Below are 16247 nucleotides of genomic sequence, written 5' to 3' on the forward strand. Positions count from 1 at the left end.
AAAATATTTATTTTCCTACCTTATTTCTGATTGACCTGGAGTGGCTCCACAGTGGAATCTCCAACACTTCTGGTCTGAGCATATGAAAATGCACAGTGTTTTCCCCTGGACATCACAGCCATGCATTATTCCAGGAAATCTTATAAAATGTAGGAGTTTGAGAATTTTTACAGTGTCTCAAGAGATGTTTACAAAGTTTGGTTGAAAGTTTTGTAAAACACCTAAAAAATAAAATCATCTAAATTAATGAATAGTATAAGCAGATTTTAGAGGAAATATATTAAGAATTTAGGTGTAGACTTCAAGTAATGAGATTAACTTTATATGAGCCTGCATGCAATAAATTACATTAATCCAATCAGATTTTGAAGTGTCAATTACAAGCTATTCTCATAGGTTAATTAGCTTAAGTTCTTGGAACCTGTAATAGGGCAATCACATGGAAACTTAGTTGAAGTTACTATCTTTTATGGAAGGCTATCACAGAATGTATAGGATGTTTAATCTGAGTAGTTTTTCTAGCAAAAGAAAAGGATCCTCTCTCGCTTTTCTGATTTAGCTGTCCTTTCTTACCTAGTTTACCTCAAACATATTTGTGAGATGCCTGACCAGACTTAAGACAATGGCATATAAGAAAATTAAATGGCCCAAACAAGAAACAGCTGAGGTCCTTGATTTAATTACAGTTATTCCAAACTGCATATTCATATAGAGATGTACTTAAAGGAAACAACAGACAAAACTATTTTGACCCAAAGCACTACATAGAAAATTATCTGGCAATACAGTTATAAATGGTGGCTACATAAACTAACTATGCAATAGACGCTGTCAAAAAAGCATGATCTTTTTCTAGGTTATATATACACTAAATGACACTAACTTTATTTTTTTTATTGGTTGTTCAAAACATTACAAAGCTCATGATATATCATCTTTCATACATTTGACTCAATTGGTTTATGAACTCCCATTTTTACCCCAAATACAAATTGCAGAATCACATTGGTTACACACTCACATTTTTACATAATGGCATATTAGTGACTGTTGTATTCTGCTACCTTTCCTTTCCCCTACTATCCCCCCTCCCCTCCCCTCCCATCATCCCTCTCTACCTCATCTGCTATTGTTCAATTCTCTCCCTTGTTTCCCCCCCCTTTCCCCTCACATCCTCTTCTATGTAATTTTGTGTAACATTGAGGGTCTCCTACCATTTCCATATGCTTTCCCTTCTCTCTCTCTTTCTCTCCCCCCACTTGTCTTTGTTTAATGTTAATCTTTTCCTGACACTAACTTTAAATAAATCTTTTGACCTCTCTGGGACTTTAATTCCTCATCTATAAAATGAAAGTTGAGATTTCTGTTCTGTAGTTTTTGAGGTTTCTGAGTCTTAACCTTAAGTACGTTAACAGTGCATGGATAAACCATGACATTTTGCTGTTCCTCTTTGGTAACTAGCACCTACTGGATTTTCAGTATGTGTTTGATAAATAAGTAAACCCAGAGTCCTTCTCATCAGCTCCTCAGAGAAATTAAGTTGATTTGTGTCTTAGGCTTTTAAATATCTGTATGTGATCCAACAGCTGTGACACATACTTGAGTGTCAGTGAATAGCCAGAGACCACAAATGTTCTTATAGATACTGATATTAATAATTGATTCAGGTTGTGAATTAACTGTTATGAAATAGGTTGAGTAGTGAGCATCTTTGGGTATTTCCTTTGTATAATGTGCATTAATTTTGATAAAGTTTCACTAATTTGATTTAAGCTTATTTCATATTTTAGATGGTTTAGAGAGTGTCTGGGCTGAATTTTTTTTCATGTAAACAGCTCTTTCTTAAGTGATTAATATCACAATTTAGATTTCTGAAAGTTTTGTAGTGTGAAAAACAGTTTGCAAATATTAAAATTATTCCAGAAATTCTCAGATATGCATATTACACATAGACAAGATAATAACTGAAGTGTTGTCCCTAAAAGATACCTGCAAGGTAATTTATATTATTTTGAGTCCCTTCAAAAACTTTAGATTAACTCAGAAACATTTTATTGAAAATTATCTAGTAGTTTTTAAACTAATTTAGACTTGTCCTTCTCTCTATGGATGAAAAAATTCTGAAAATATTGACATATTTTACATTTTACTAAGATAAAAACTGAATACATCATAGATAGGTTCTTTTGATCATCAGAATCAAAATTTATATCAAGTGGAATGGGCCATCATAAAATATTCTATTTGAAGAGCAATACTTTTATTTTATAACTGAAACACATTCATCAAGGGCCTCCCTGTGCCTTGGGAGCCAAAATAACGTCTTCAGTAAATTTGATATTGAATATGTTGGGAAAAAAATTTTGGGGCAAGCCAGAATAGTGAGTATGGTGGGTATTGGTGCTGATTATAATAAATCCTATACAAAGTTCTTCAGTGACATTATTGTAAAACTAAGGAGATATACTCCACTGAATATATATTTATCAAATTTTAATGAGTCCTTAAAATGAGGCAATGTATATGCATATAAGATCAATACTCATTCTTAAGATAGTTCTTTTAGCAGAAAAACTTCTACTCAAAAAAAAAAAAAGAATAGTTTCTAGAGGAAGGGGACACTGTAGATTGGTCTTAAACAGGGTAGAATACATTTAAAATCAGCATTTTTTTAGTTAAGTCATTAAAGATTAAAAAAAGATAGAATACATTTCAAAATGGAGAAATGTGTTTTGAGTTTTGCCACACTCCAATCTCAAGATGTTCTCAGAAACATAAATTCTTTCTACTTCATTCCAATATTTTATTTACAGAGACTTACTAACTGATGCATTGAATTTTAAGATATTAGATCTAGTTTACTTAAATGTAGCAGGGCATCGCAGAGAACAAAAAGGTCATGCCATGCATATACCTGCTTTCATTGTTTAAAAAAAAAGGTTTCTTTAGAAGTGAACACATAATTAATATTAGCATGGATTTTTGATTCCTGTTGGTTTTTCTTGAGTATCACTTAGTATTACAGGATGCTTTTTTCTTCTTCTTTTTATTCTTTATGAAAATCTATAAAAGGGATCAGTTTAGGAATTTGTTTCAGAAGAAATATAAATTGGACAAAAAAGAAAAATAAAAATAAAATTGGAAACTGTTTTTTTTTTTTCTTAAAGGAAAACCACTGAACATTTCATGGACTTAATACAAGAAGAAGGAAAGCATCTATGGCAGGCAATTACATGTTTTGCAATCTTGATTACATGTGCAGTTAGAGTGGTATTAATACCTGAGAAAAGAAAGTCATATTAGAAAAAATATTTTTATGCACAAAACACTTTTTAGAGTATTATTGGATCCTGAATAACACTTTCAAATTTATAAGTTGCCTCCAAGTCATAGCTATGTTGCAAACAAAAATATAATATCAATTTATCATAAGACATTATCTACATCTTAATTTTAAAATGAACACTTATTATTGCATTCAAATACATTATCTCCAATAAAATGTTAAAGTGAAAATTATATGCAGATGATAAATTCTTAACCTTCTAAGTTATAAACTGCTTTGTGTTACTTCCTAAGTGCACCATACCTGTTGATAAATTGGGGGAAGGTTATTCTTTGAGATGGATCAAAGTTCAAAAGATGACAAGCTGTGGAGCAGTTTGGGGTTCAGAGATCCATGTGAGTGGGGATTTTAACTATGGATGTGGTGGGTGGGGAGATCTGGTTCTGTTCCTGGTCTTCAGAGTGTCTTGAACTGTTTTTCAGTGTTCTGGGTTTGGCAAACCAAAGTATGTTTTGCTAAGCACTTTTCTCTTCATTTTAAGCCCATGTGTATTATAAAGGAAATTTAATCCGTATGTTTTTGATTCCTTTACACTTAACTCATCAAAATGTTGTTTTGTAAGAGCTATTTGATGTCCAAGAAGGCTTTGAGTCTTTTTATAATTTTTAAAAGCTTCCCTTGGCCCCTGAGACACAGGAAGTTTTGTTTTACTAAGAATAAACAAACTAAAAAACAACAACAAAACAAAACAAAACAGAAATATTAAGAAGCTAATTTATTGGAAGACTTCAAACTGAGTATAAACATTAAAATTAATCATTTCAAAGCAAATACTATGTGTTTGGGTCTAAGAATTTTACATATTTTGAGCTACTCAGTTCTTGGAAATATCCTGTGAAGCTGGTGCTTTTACCATCTGTTTTAAGAAAGAAAAGTGAAGTTCCATGTCCCCAGGTTGTACAAAGAATAAGGTGCAGCTGGGATTTGAAGCCAGCCACCCTGTGTCCAAACTTTTAACCATTATACTATACTGCCTGTTTTCATGATACTACCGTGTACCTTAAGAACTTTAGATATTACTTAATTAGTTACGAACCCAAGTACTAGATACTAAGAGCTTCATGTTCTTGTCAAGAGAGTTTACTTTGTTATAATGGGCACAAGGTGGGAAACCCTAAATAAATACTGTATTTTTTCCTAGATATCATTTATTGATTCATTCCCATAAGACCTATTGTAGGGTATCTAGTAATGTCAGGATCTATTTTGGTCATTGGGGATGCAACACTCATGAATTTTGTTTCCAGATAGATATTATATCCCTTTTAAAAGAGCACACCCCTGCAGGAAATTGGAAAAATGCCTGACCTGTTTCAGATATTTCCAATCATAACAGGTGGGGCGAGGAGGTCCTCGGCAGACCTGTAGCAACCCCGACCCAGCCTGTGTGCTAGGGAGAATGGATCTAATTAGAAGATGTAAGCATTGGGGATGTCCAGTCTAGCTCCAGAGCAGCCACTACATACTTTCTTGCTAGCAAGTTCTTCTGTGCTCAATAATGTCAAGAAGCAAGTATTCCTATAAAGTAAAATAAGATTTTTATCTTTAAAAATCTGAGCTAAGTTGAGAATAAAATATCTTACAAAACTCCCCAGGAAAGGTCACACTCATTAATATAAGTTGATATGTTTTACTACATCTTAATTATGAATAAGATAGCAAAAACCAAAAAGAAGTTTAGCAATTAACTCAGTAGGTTAATGTTTATTTGAAAAATCTCATGGGTATTCTACAGAACATTTTAACATAAAATATTAAGACCAATTTGTAAAACAGAACAATATTAAGAAAATGAAATTCTACCTGTAAACACAAGTACAGATGATATTTCTGTTGGTTACAAATGTTCTGTTTATTTTTTAAACATAGCTGAATTTGTCTTGATTTTCACTTGTTTCTTACCTTTTCGATAACTTTTTTCTCATTCAAAGAAGAGAAACATCATATTTTAGATTTTAAAATTTAACAAATGCAATAGAATTTGGAGCCTTGAATTCAGCTTTGCTTAATGTTTGAAGAAAATCACATTTTCTTAAAGAAAAGGCCACTTCAGTAAGGCATAGTTTGGCTAATCAGAATTTTTTATTGTTGTTGTTCTGGGGATTAAACTCAGAGGCACTGGACCACTCAGCCACATCCCCAGCCCTATTTTGTATTTTATTTAAGGATAGGATCTCATTGAGTTGCGTTTCACCTCGCCATTGCTGAGGCTGGCTTTGAGCTCATATCCTCCTGTCTCAGACTCCCAAGTCGCTGGAATTACAAGTATGCACCACTTTGCCTGACCTGCTAAACAGAATTCTGGCTCCCAACAGAAGGAAGTCACCCAGGAAAATGTTAAATTAAAGCTATCTGAAGAGCTGTATGGAAAGGCAGGAAAAGTCACTCAGAATTACACCCTTAAGAGTACACAAGACAGTTTAGAAAGTGTTCCCTACCAATCCTCCCAACTATATAAAACCCTAAAAGTGGCTGGCTGGAAATAACAAAATTTTGTCAGGCCTGTTACAAAGATAAACTTTTCTTCCAGTTTTTCTAAAGGAGTTTGAAATTAACTATATTTTGGAAAAATTACTCTACTCATCAATATTGTGTGTGAGAAGACCTTTAAAAGTTTAAGCTTTAAAAATCCCTAAAACTTTCACAAATCAAGCTTTAAAATAAAATATGCTGAAATATAAGCCTAAAGTGTCAAACAGTGTAAATTAACCTCAAATAAAAGATAAATAGTATTTTTACCTTAATTTTTTTAGTTGTAGATGGACACAATACCTTTATTTAATTCATTTATTATTATTATATTATTATTATTTATATATTATTATTTATTTTTATATGGTGTTAAGGATCAAACCCAGTGCCTTACAAACAAGCGCTCTACCACTGAGCAAAACCCTGGCCCTGGTGTTTTTATTTGTATCAAAAATAATACAGGAACCAACTACAGTAAATAAAAAATCAATATGCTGACAAAAACTTGTGTTTTTGATCTTTCTATTACATATCTCTGAGCATTCAGAATGGGCTTGCTTCTTTCTCATGACTTTCCTCTTTTTGTCAATCAAAAATTTTAATAATTTTATTAAAATGTTAAAGGAATTAAGCAAATGTTAAGGAGTTAAGAAAAAATGAACATTTTTGAAGAAGAACAAAAAGGAAATTTCTGAGTTATTCATGTTTCATACTTCAAATTCACTTATTTGAAGGATTACATTTTGCAGATTTATTGAAGCTTTTCATTTGTCTTACAACAATTTCCTCTTAATGTGCCTCTGTGTCCTTTGTCATTTTGCCAGAGCTATCCTCATCTACCTTCATCTTGTACTCCAATTCGACTATAGTAATGAATTTGTAATTCTCAAGCATGTCTTTATCCAACAGTTCTTCCCCTGAACTTTCTCTGGGAAGAAGAAACAAAGAACAACTAAAAGTATTTGGCTGCTAGCATGGCTAACAAAAGATTCCCTTAGAAAACGAATTTCTCACTTTGAATCCTAATCTTTCCACGTATTATATCCTCTCTTTCAAAGGACATGAGTGCTCATTTTTAGTAGCTTGGGATATTTCAGTTTCTACTATTAAGAAATAGATAACCTGTTTTAATGGACTGAAACAAATAATTATGTCACCATTACTATGATGGTGTGAATTCTCTCTGAAATAGGTCGTGGAGGTTCAAACAATTTGGTTTGCCACAAGAATTATGTAATTTTATAGCTAATAGATGCATCTAGCTTTCAAAGTCTGGGATCCTGTGTCTCCATTGGAGTGGGTGAAGACAGTAGTGAGAAGTCCTTCACTTTGTCTCATCTTTGTTTTTTTACTGCAATCTGTCTCCTCGGTGTTCTAGAAAGGAAGGACACAGAGAGATGAGTAAGTGGGTAAGAATTATGTGGACTGTCTTCCTTTCTTATTGGGCCTCAGAGCCTTGTTTAACGGGGCTAATCACTAAGACAAAAGTGAAGATCTTCTGAGGACCTGATGAGGTCTGAGTGGGTTCCCAGCTCATCAAATTCCCACTCTAAAGACAACTAAGTCTTTCCTAAAATGTGGCTCATATGAGCAGCTTTAGTTGAAAAGAAAGAAAAGGATGTAAAGAAATCAATTCCATTTATAAGTCACCTAATATAAGAAGTAGTCATCAGGGATACTGCACAGTTACTCTGGTTTATGAATCATGAAGTGGCTCTTAACTCCTCAAAGCCAGTCTTGTCTCTAGATCAGATGATGACATTTTCTATCAGTCACTTGAGTACGGATAGGGAAAAAAATTAAAATTTCTTTGCATAGAAATTGAATGGAGTGGCCAAGGCACTGGAATTTTAGACACTGGGAGAGAATCATCATCTCACAGTGATGCTGAAATCGCTGACTTAAGGGTCCTCCACTATTATTTCTGTTCCATTGGTCTGGGCCTCTTATGGACTTAAGATTCTTATCTTAGGCAAAATGTAAGGCTCAATAGTGGAGGGAGAAGAAGATGAGAGTGGAACCTGGAAATTAGAAAACGTGGGCCTTGCTGTTTTCTCGGTACCCTTAATAAACAACTGTGGGCGGGAAAATGGCTTCCAGCCTGGGCAGAGGTTGTGAGAGGAGGGAGCCAACTAGAGACAGAAGATGATGCAGATGGTGTGCAGGCCTGAGCTGCTGCACCCCACTTCTGGAGCTGACATGAAGGAAGAAAATAGCAGCTCAGCAGAAACATTGTAGAGGCAGGGGAAAGGGAAAGAACAAAAAGAGAGTGAGCATTTGGTTATTTACTATGTGTTAAGTTCCATGCAAGCCACCAGAAAGCAACTTCACAAAGGAAAGATTTTCATTCTCATTCCATAGATCTCTACATATGAGAAATCCATACTTCCAAAACATTTCCTAATTGTGCTAGTCAGCTTTCTATCAGTATAACACATACCTGAGATAATTGACTTGAAAATAGACGAGTTATTTTGGCTCAAAGTTTTGGAGTTTCCAGTTTACCATCGCTTGCCGAGTTGTTTTGGGGCTTGTGGCAAGGCAGTATATCATGGCAAGGAGCAGGTGGTGGAGTGTAACTGCTCACCTCATAACCAGAAAGTGAAAAAGGGAAAGAAACTGATGGCTGTCAGTCTCCTCCAAAGGTATGCCTCCCAGTGACCTGTACACCTCCCACGAAAACCCACTACCTAAAGCCTCTACCATCTCCCTATAGTGCCACTGGCTGGGGTCCAGCCTTGAAAACGTGGGCCTTTGGGGAACATCCCAGATCCAACTTGTATCACTAATAACAAGTTTCAAGATCTTTGCAATCAGAACAAGATTATAGGTGAGATCTGAATGCAACATTCTCTGTTTTCACGGGAAAGTGATTCAGGTACAGTGCATGAAGAAGTAGTTCACCACAGAAAAATTCTTCCCAGTGAGCAGTTTATCTACAAAAGCAGAAAGAATACTTAGGGAGAGATATTGACTACTTGTGCATAACATACTTTAATGTCCTGTTGGCCAGAGGACAAAATGATTAACACAGAGGTAGGAAAACCCACTCTCCCAGTGATGCCCACCCTTCCAGAACCCCAGAGCATGTTGCAGTGGCCTCACAGACCAGACACAGAAAGACTCACAAGCAAGTGAAGACACATGCACTGCAGAGTGTATTGAATCAATTTGAAACATAAAGCAAGAAATAAAGAGAAAATAATGGTGTGGATGGAAACACTCAGGATAACAGCCAGAAGGGCAAAGGAGCTCTAACCTGCATCCTGAAGTATGCAACACTCATGTGTCTTCTGTCTTTCTGCCACATCAACCTTTTCTGCTGACTATGTGGTTACAAGATCCAGACTTGAGAGTGAGAAGGGGTCTCAGCAGACAGAGCCAACAATACCTGTTCCATTGGAAAGATGTAGAGAAAAGCATGCAAAGCCAGAAAGTGAAGCTAACTCAGACTTGAGTGAGTTTTTATCTGTAGATGAGGTCACTAATGGCTTATTAAAGGATGCTCAGCTGTCATAAATATTTAGCATATCATAAATGTTTTTATTCTCAAAAATTAAGTTTTAAAATATCAGCTTCCTTGAGGTATAATTGACCTAAAATAAGCTGCACATATTTAAAGTGTACAATTTGATGAGTTTTGTCAGATTGTAACCATAACCATAATCAAGATAATGATCATATCCAACATCCCCCAAAGATTTTTTTTATTCCCTTTTGTAATTGATCTTTCTTGCCTCCCCAAGTCTCATTCTCAGACTGCCAAGGATCTGCTTTCTGTAATTATAGATGCTTTGCATTTTCCACAATTATTTTTATAAATGGAAACATACCCAAAGTACTCTTTATTTTTTGGCCTGGCTTATTTAAATCAACATAATTGTTCTGAGATTCTTCCATGTTGTTGTGAGTATTAATTGTCAGTAGCTATTTATTGTTGAGTAGTATTCCATTGCATAGAAGGACCAAAATTTGTTTATTCGTTTATTTGTTGATGGAAATTGCATCACTTCCAGTTTTTGGCTACAGTGAGAAAAGCTGCTATGAACACTCATGTGTAACTTCCTCTTTCCTTTTGGGAGAAAAGTCCTTCATTTCTTTGGGTAAATATCTAGAAATGAAAACACTGAATTACATAGTAGGTATTCGTTTAATGTTTTAATAAACTGACAATTGTTTTCCAAAGTGGTCATACTGTGGTATTTCCAGCAGCAACATATGAGAGTACCAGTGACTACTGACTTCATGTCTAGACAACAGTTGTATGGCCAGTGTTCTTAATTTTATCTTTCTATTGTGTTTGTAACGATATCTCATTGTAGTTTTTATTTTCACTTCAATAATCTCTAATGAGTATCATGCACTGTACTTTTTTTTTGGTGAAATATGTGTTCACATTGTCTATTTTTATTGGGTTGTTTGTCTAATTATGTGATGAATTCCTTTTAATATTGATATGTCCTTTTTCTGATTCTTCCAGTGTTCAGTATGCTTTTTAACTTTTGTAACAGAATATCTTCAAGTAAAACTTCATCACTTTAGATACAGCAAAAGAATATAGCAAATTGTGTACTTCCATTCCCCCAGCCTTTGTGTTATTGCCATATATTTTATTTCTACATGTTGTAAACTTCAAACTCCATTGTTTATTATTTGTTTTTTCAAAAGCCAGTTATCTTTTAAAGACATTTTAAAAATAATAAATAAAAAAACATTTATACTGTGTTCTTCATTCCTTTGTGTCAACCCTGGTTTCCATGTGATATCAAAGTTCTTGTACATGAAGGATTTGTTTTAACCATGGTGTGTGTGTATGTGTGTGTGTGTGTGTAATGTCTCATTGGGAATTTTATCAGGCTTTGTACAACTGATTATGTTTTTAATCTTACCTTTATTTATGAAGAATATTTTTTCTGTGTATATAATTTTAGGTTGATAGTATTTTTTTTTCATTTTACAATAAAATGAAAATGCTGTCCTCTGGCTTGCATTGCTTCTAATGCAAATTTAATTGTCTTCCTTGTTCCTCGGTACAGAACCTGTCTTTTTCTTTGGTTGTGTTTAAAGTGCTTTTTTTAAAAAAAAATTATTATTATTATTATTATTATTATTAGTTAAGCAATTAGACTAGTTGCTTTGGTATGATTTTCTTTATTTTTTCTTTATGATTTATACTGGGGTTCATTGAACTTTTTGGAGATGTGTATTTGTAGATTTTATAAAATTTAGAAATGTTTCAGTCAGTGTCTTTGCAAATATTTCTGTCTTTTGTCTCTGGTCTTCCTTGGGGACTACTATTACATATTTATTGGGTTGTCTCATAGTTGAAGTTGCTTTCCCACAGTTCATTGACATTCTTTTTATATTTCTATTGTCTGTTTCTATTTTTTTCATATTTCTATTTCTCTGCCTTCAAGTTTATCAACTTTTTATTCTACTGTGTCTAATCTGCTGCAAATTTCATCTGGTAATCATTGTTTTTGATTCTGGGAGTTCAGTTTTGGAATATTTTTAAAATCTTCTAATCTCTCCTTATTATGTTTATATTTATTAAAAGCTATTTTAATGTCCTTGCCTACTAATTCTGTCGCCTCTCTAATTTTTGAGTCTATTTTTAATAGTTGATTTTTCTTTGAGTTATGAGTCATATTATATTGCTTTTTTGCATATTTGGTAGTTTTTTGTTGCATGACAAATATGGTGAATGCTACTTTGTTTAGTACTAGATGTTTTTTCTATTTTAAAACATATCCTTGAGCTTTGTTCTAGGAATGCAGTTAAGTTACTTGGGAACAGATATATCCTCTCAAGGCATGCGTTTAAACTTTATTAAGGTGGGTTAACAAAAAAGATTTTAAGTCTAGGACTAATTTTTACCCACTACTGAGCCCAGGCCTTTTTGAGTACTCTGCCTGATTCCCTGTAGATTATAAAGATTCTTTCTATGGTACAAACCCTTCGAGACTCTGTGTGAGCTCTGAGTATTGTTCTGCCTTTTCCTTTTCTGAGGTTCTGTCCTTAGCACCAGGCGGTTTCCTCACACATGTGCTCGTCAATATTAGCTGAAGATTCCAGTTAACCTTGTGCAGATCTCCAGCTCTTTCTCTGGAACCCTCCTTCTCTTACAACTCTCTTTTCTCCACTAAGTTCTCTCCTCTCAATTCTCCTCATCAGAATTACAGCTGACCCTGTCTCTCCATCTTCAACTCAGAGAAGCAGCTGATAGACTCTGAGTTCTCCCATCTTGCTCTACAGTCTGGAAACAATAATAAACTCTCCTCTGTTCTCCTGTTATTCTCACATGTTCCTTTTCCCAAGGATGACTGTCCTATGCTGCCTGTCAATATCTGAAAATCACTAATTCATATTTTTGTTCAGTTTCTTAATTGTTTATAGAGGGAGATACTTGGTCCTTCATGTTAACCAGAAGTGGCCCTTTCTTTCTATCCTTCCCTATCCAGGTTCAGCACACATATGCTTTACTTTATCACTAATGTCTCAAGAGCTATTTACTTACTTGCTACATATGCAGGCTCATATTATGGAGAAAAATATGTTAGAATTTCCTTCCTTATTACACAAGTACCACATGTGTATTTTGGAAAAGACAGAAAGTAAGATAAGCAAAATGAACAAAAATCATCATTACCTTCTACATTGAGATCACTATTTTGGTGTTGACATTTCTGGATATATTGGTATGTGTAGCAGAAGAAAGTTCTGCTTAGATAAAAAATCTCAGTGCTTGCTTCCTGGTTTAGGAAAGGAGAGCATCATTTTAAAACTGGAGAGTTCTGTTGGGAAACATCAAGACATTTCTTGCTGGACTCATCTGGTTGATAAAATGAGGTCTTCTGGGCATTTGATACTCAAGGAGATAAGGAAAGAGAAGACTGTTTTGTTCTGCCTAATATGGATGAGAATGTGCAACTAACTCTCTAGGAGCTTTTCTGAAGTGATAAAGAAAGACAAAAAGAAGAGAAGGCTTAAAAGAAGTCATGAAAAGGTCTATAAACTAAGGGGAGAAATTCCCTGAGGCTAGGGAATTTCTTAATAATTTTTTTCTTACTAAATTTTTAGAACATATATCTAATATTAAGTTATAGTCCTAAATTTTGCTGTGTTAAAGTTTCTAGAACAGCTTGGTTATGCTTTTGGTGCTTTATGGAAATATATTCATCTCTCTGGGTATCTATGAGCCAGGCACCATTGTAGATGCTTAGAATGTAACACAGATCCCTTCTACCCTTTGAGCTTGCATTCAATTAGATATTGAACAATGTACAAGTAAAATAATAAATAGGTAAATTTTAATATCTTAAAAAGTGATAAGTGCTATGGGAAAAAAGAGGAAACAGCAGAGGTACCTCATGGGGATAGTTGGAGTGAAGGGGGCAGGTTATAATTTTAGGTAGGATGGTTAGGATGTGCAAAGACTTAAAGAAGATGAGAGGGATAGCCACATGGGTATCAGATATCAGGGAGAACAATCTTAGCAGAGGGAAACATCTTTGCAAAGGCCCTTAGAGTCTCCTTTGTGGAGGCTCACCAGGCTCACCCAAGACTGGCTGAGGAAGCAGGGCCTATGGAGGTGGGCAGGTTCCGGCCTTAGGATACTGCAATCAGGAACTGCACAGCCAGCCATCTTCAAGCCTGCACTATCGCCCAGTTCTAAAACCTGGCTGAGGCTGCCCAGGGGATCTGCAGGCTTGGTCGCTGTCTCCCCAATGTGTGCCCCACTTGGGCTCACACTCACTCAGCTGCTCATTCCAGATTCCAGTGGGTGTTTCCTTCTCTTTGTCGGTCGAATTAGTGTTTCTTCTCCATATGCATGTGCAGTGGCTTTAGGGCTCTGGAAAGTTTAGGACTAAATGTATATCAATGACTGGTCATGGAAACTGGCATTCCTGCAGAGCCATTCTTAGGACTCTAGGTTGCCAGCTTCTATGTGTCCTTCTAGTCTGGAGATGAAGACTCTTTTCTTGTCTCTCCAAACTCATTGCCATTTGTGGTGCCATGGCCCCAAGTCTGGGGGTGAATGGATCACAGTCTTGTCCCACATGGTGCTGGGAGAGGCATCTCTGCAGGCAAGGGTCAGCTTTGGGCAGTCAAGTGGGAGGGCTGCTGCTGGCTTCCTGCTCCAGGTCTTGGCTGTGGTCAGTGATCACCATGCCACCATGCCACATAGCAGGGCAACACCAAGACTGTCTCACTGGAGCCTGGGTGGCCATTGTCATCAGCCTACCCCTCTGGCCTTTGATTTCCACTGGGTGAGTAGGAACTGCCACTCCATCAACCTGATCCTGGGAAGAGGTATGATGCTAGCAGTGGCTAGGACTTCCTCAGCTGCTCTTTAGCTGGCCAGGCACTGCTATTATTGGTCAAAGTGACCATCCTCATTGTGGCATTTATTTCCACAGCCAACACTTAGAGGATATGTGTGTGGGGGGTGCACAGGGGCGGGGTTTGGGGACTACTGGGTGCAGCAGGCCTATGGCCACCAGAGGAGAGGCTGTTGCTCTGTAGAAGAAGGACCTTTGCCATGTCTGTGGGAAAGTTACTGCTGGACTCTGCACACAGTGGGAATGACTGTTGGACACAGCAAGGCAGGGCTTCTGCTTTGGCTACAACTTCCTTTCCCACTGCTCCTTGGGCCTTTAGCCCCCATAGATAGGCTTTCCTTCCTCCTGCAGTGGGTTTGCTGTGGTTTGACTAGTCAGGGGCAGAGCCTGTCTGATATCTCTTTTCTGGTCATGTATAGGATCTTGCCTAGATCAGAATGAAAGAGAAGGGTACAAGGCACGTTTAAGGATAGATTCTTGGAAGGACAATGGTTTCATGCCCAACCTTAGGAACTCCACAGATAAAGAATAAAAGCCCTTATGCAGAAGCTGCCTTTCATGTTAAAGATCCACAAGGAGGTCAGAATAATGTTTAATTACTCATAATAAAAAATATAATATAGACATGTATATTCAACCCAACAATGTTTGGTAAACCACAAATTTTAGGAAAAAATGCACTTATATCTAGACAACAACAAGAAGCCCAGGCAGATATTACTTGGAGGATTGAATTAGGATGACCATTAGCAAAGAAGTAGTAAAAATGGTGCAAAGCAGGCAATAAAATACATCTCAAATGTACTTGATTTGTTATTGGTTAGTAGTTAATATTAGAATTGTTTAGATTCAAGTCCTAATCTGTTTTTATAGTGTCCATTTATAACTTTGGTCTTCTCTTTGTTTTTCACATCTTCCTTTTGGGAATTTGCCCTTCCCACCCCAGGGACTGTCAATCAATAGGCATCAAGTACCTCTAACCCTGGGGCAGGCAGGAAAATCAGAGGACTTTAATTCCTAGACCAAAACAATTGGTTCAGAGATAGGCACACTGTATAATACAGATATATACAAGTCTTTCTGAAAATCCATGTAGATATCAAGAGGTTGCACTACTTTCTTTAAGAACACTGGTTACAAAGATATGAGCCAAGTGGATATTTTACTTATGTGGAGATAAGCTTGATTAAAACAAATGAAGTAGGAGAAAGAGAGGGGGAGGGAAGGGAAAATAAGAAGGAGGAGCTAAAGAGAGAGAAGGGAGCGAGATCTCAGCTAACCATATACAATGGCATAAATTTAGATTGCATAGAAGTGAAGATTGAAAGTGCATAGAATTAAATAGGTCCAACTGCCATACAGGCTGAACAAGATAGACTCTTAAGTAAATAAAAAGCTTTATTCTAAATTTTAAAAAGCTGAGCAAACTGGTGACTTGTCAATCTACACTAACATTCTTATAAAATAATCAGTATTATGGCAATTACTTCTTTCAAAACATATTTAGCATCTATGAAGGCCATAGACCATGACAGCTATTTTCTTACACCACCTTATATGATTTGGAATAAAGTTATGAAAGGTACTCTCTAATCTACAAGTGAAATCTAAAAGTAGTGGTTAAATAAAATTCTTGGCCAATCTTTTACTTTCTGTGAAGTAAGTTAAGTTCAGGGTTATGTATTTGGTTTAGGGGTTATTGAGGCAGGTTAGGGGAGGTTTGGCAGTGGAAAGTGATGTTAGAAGAACTTCCTCACCTTATTTTATTTGAAGCAGCACTAGACCTTACTGGGCTCCAGGACCCACGTTTGATTAAGAAACCTAGAATTTGGAAAGGTATCAAGTATTTATGATTTATGCAGAGGGTTTTTTATTTTGCCCATAAATTTGGAAGATTATGCTTTTTATTGGTTGTTCAAAACATTACAAAGCTCTTGACATATCATATTTCATACATTAGATAAATTGCCAAATAATGGCAAAACCTCAGACGTAATTTGCAAAACCCAAGCACCTGAAATTTTTCCAATCTCTTGGAACACCCCTGTAAAACACGTTTCAGGATTTGTGACTGTATCTCTTTTTTA

General features: G+C 35.8%; 1 long non-coding RNA gene across 2 annotated transcripts in view; it reads right to left on the bottom strand.

The window, feature by feature from the left end:
• The window catches only part of LOC125617293, a 64110-nt gene that overhangs the window by 26269 nt on the left and 21594 nt on the right, over positions 1-16247 (bottom strand). For both annotated transcript variants that reach the window (XR_007348280.1, XR_007348281.1), the window contains exon 3: positions 20-221. This is a non-coding gene — a long non-coding RNA (uncharacterized LOC125617293). The remainder of the gene's footprint in view (positions 1-19; positions 222-16247) is intronic.

The sequence above is a fragment of the Marmota marmota genome, unplaced genomic scaffold, assembly GCF_001458135.2.
Source record: "Marmota marmota marmota unplaced genomic scaffold, marMar, whole genome shotgun sequence".
Taxonomy (NCBI): Eukaryota; Metazoa; Chordata; class Mammalia; order Rodentia; family Sciuridae; genus Marmota; species Marmota marmota.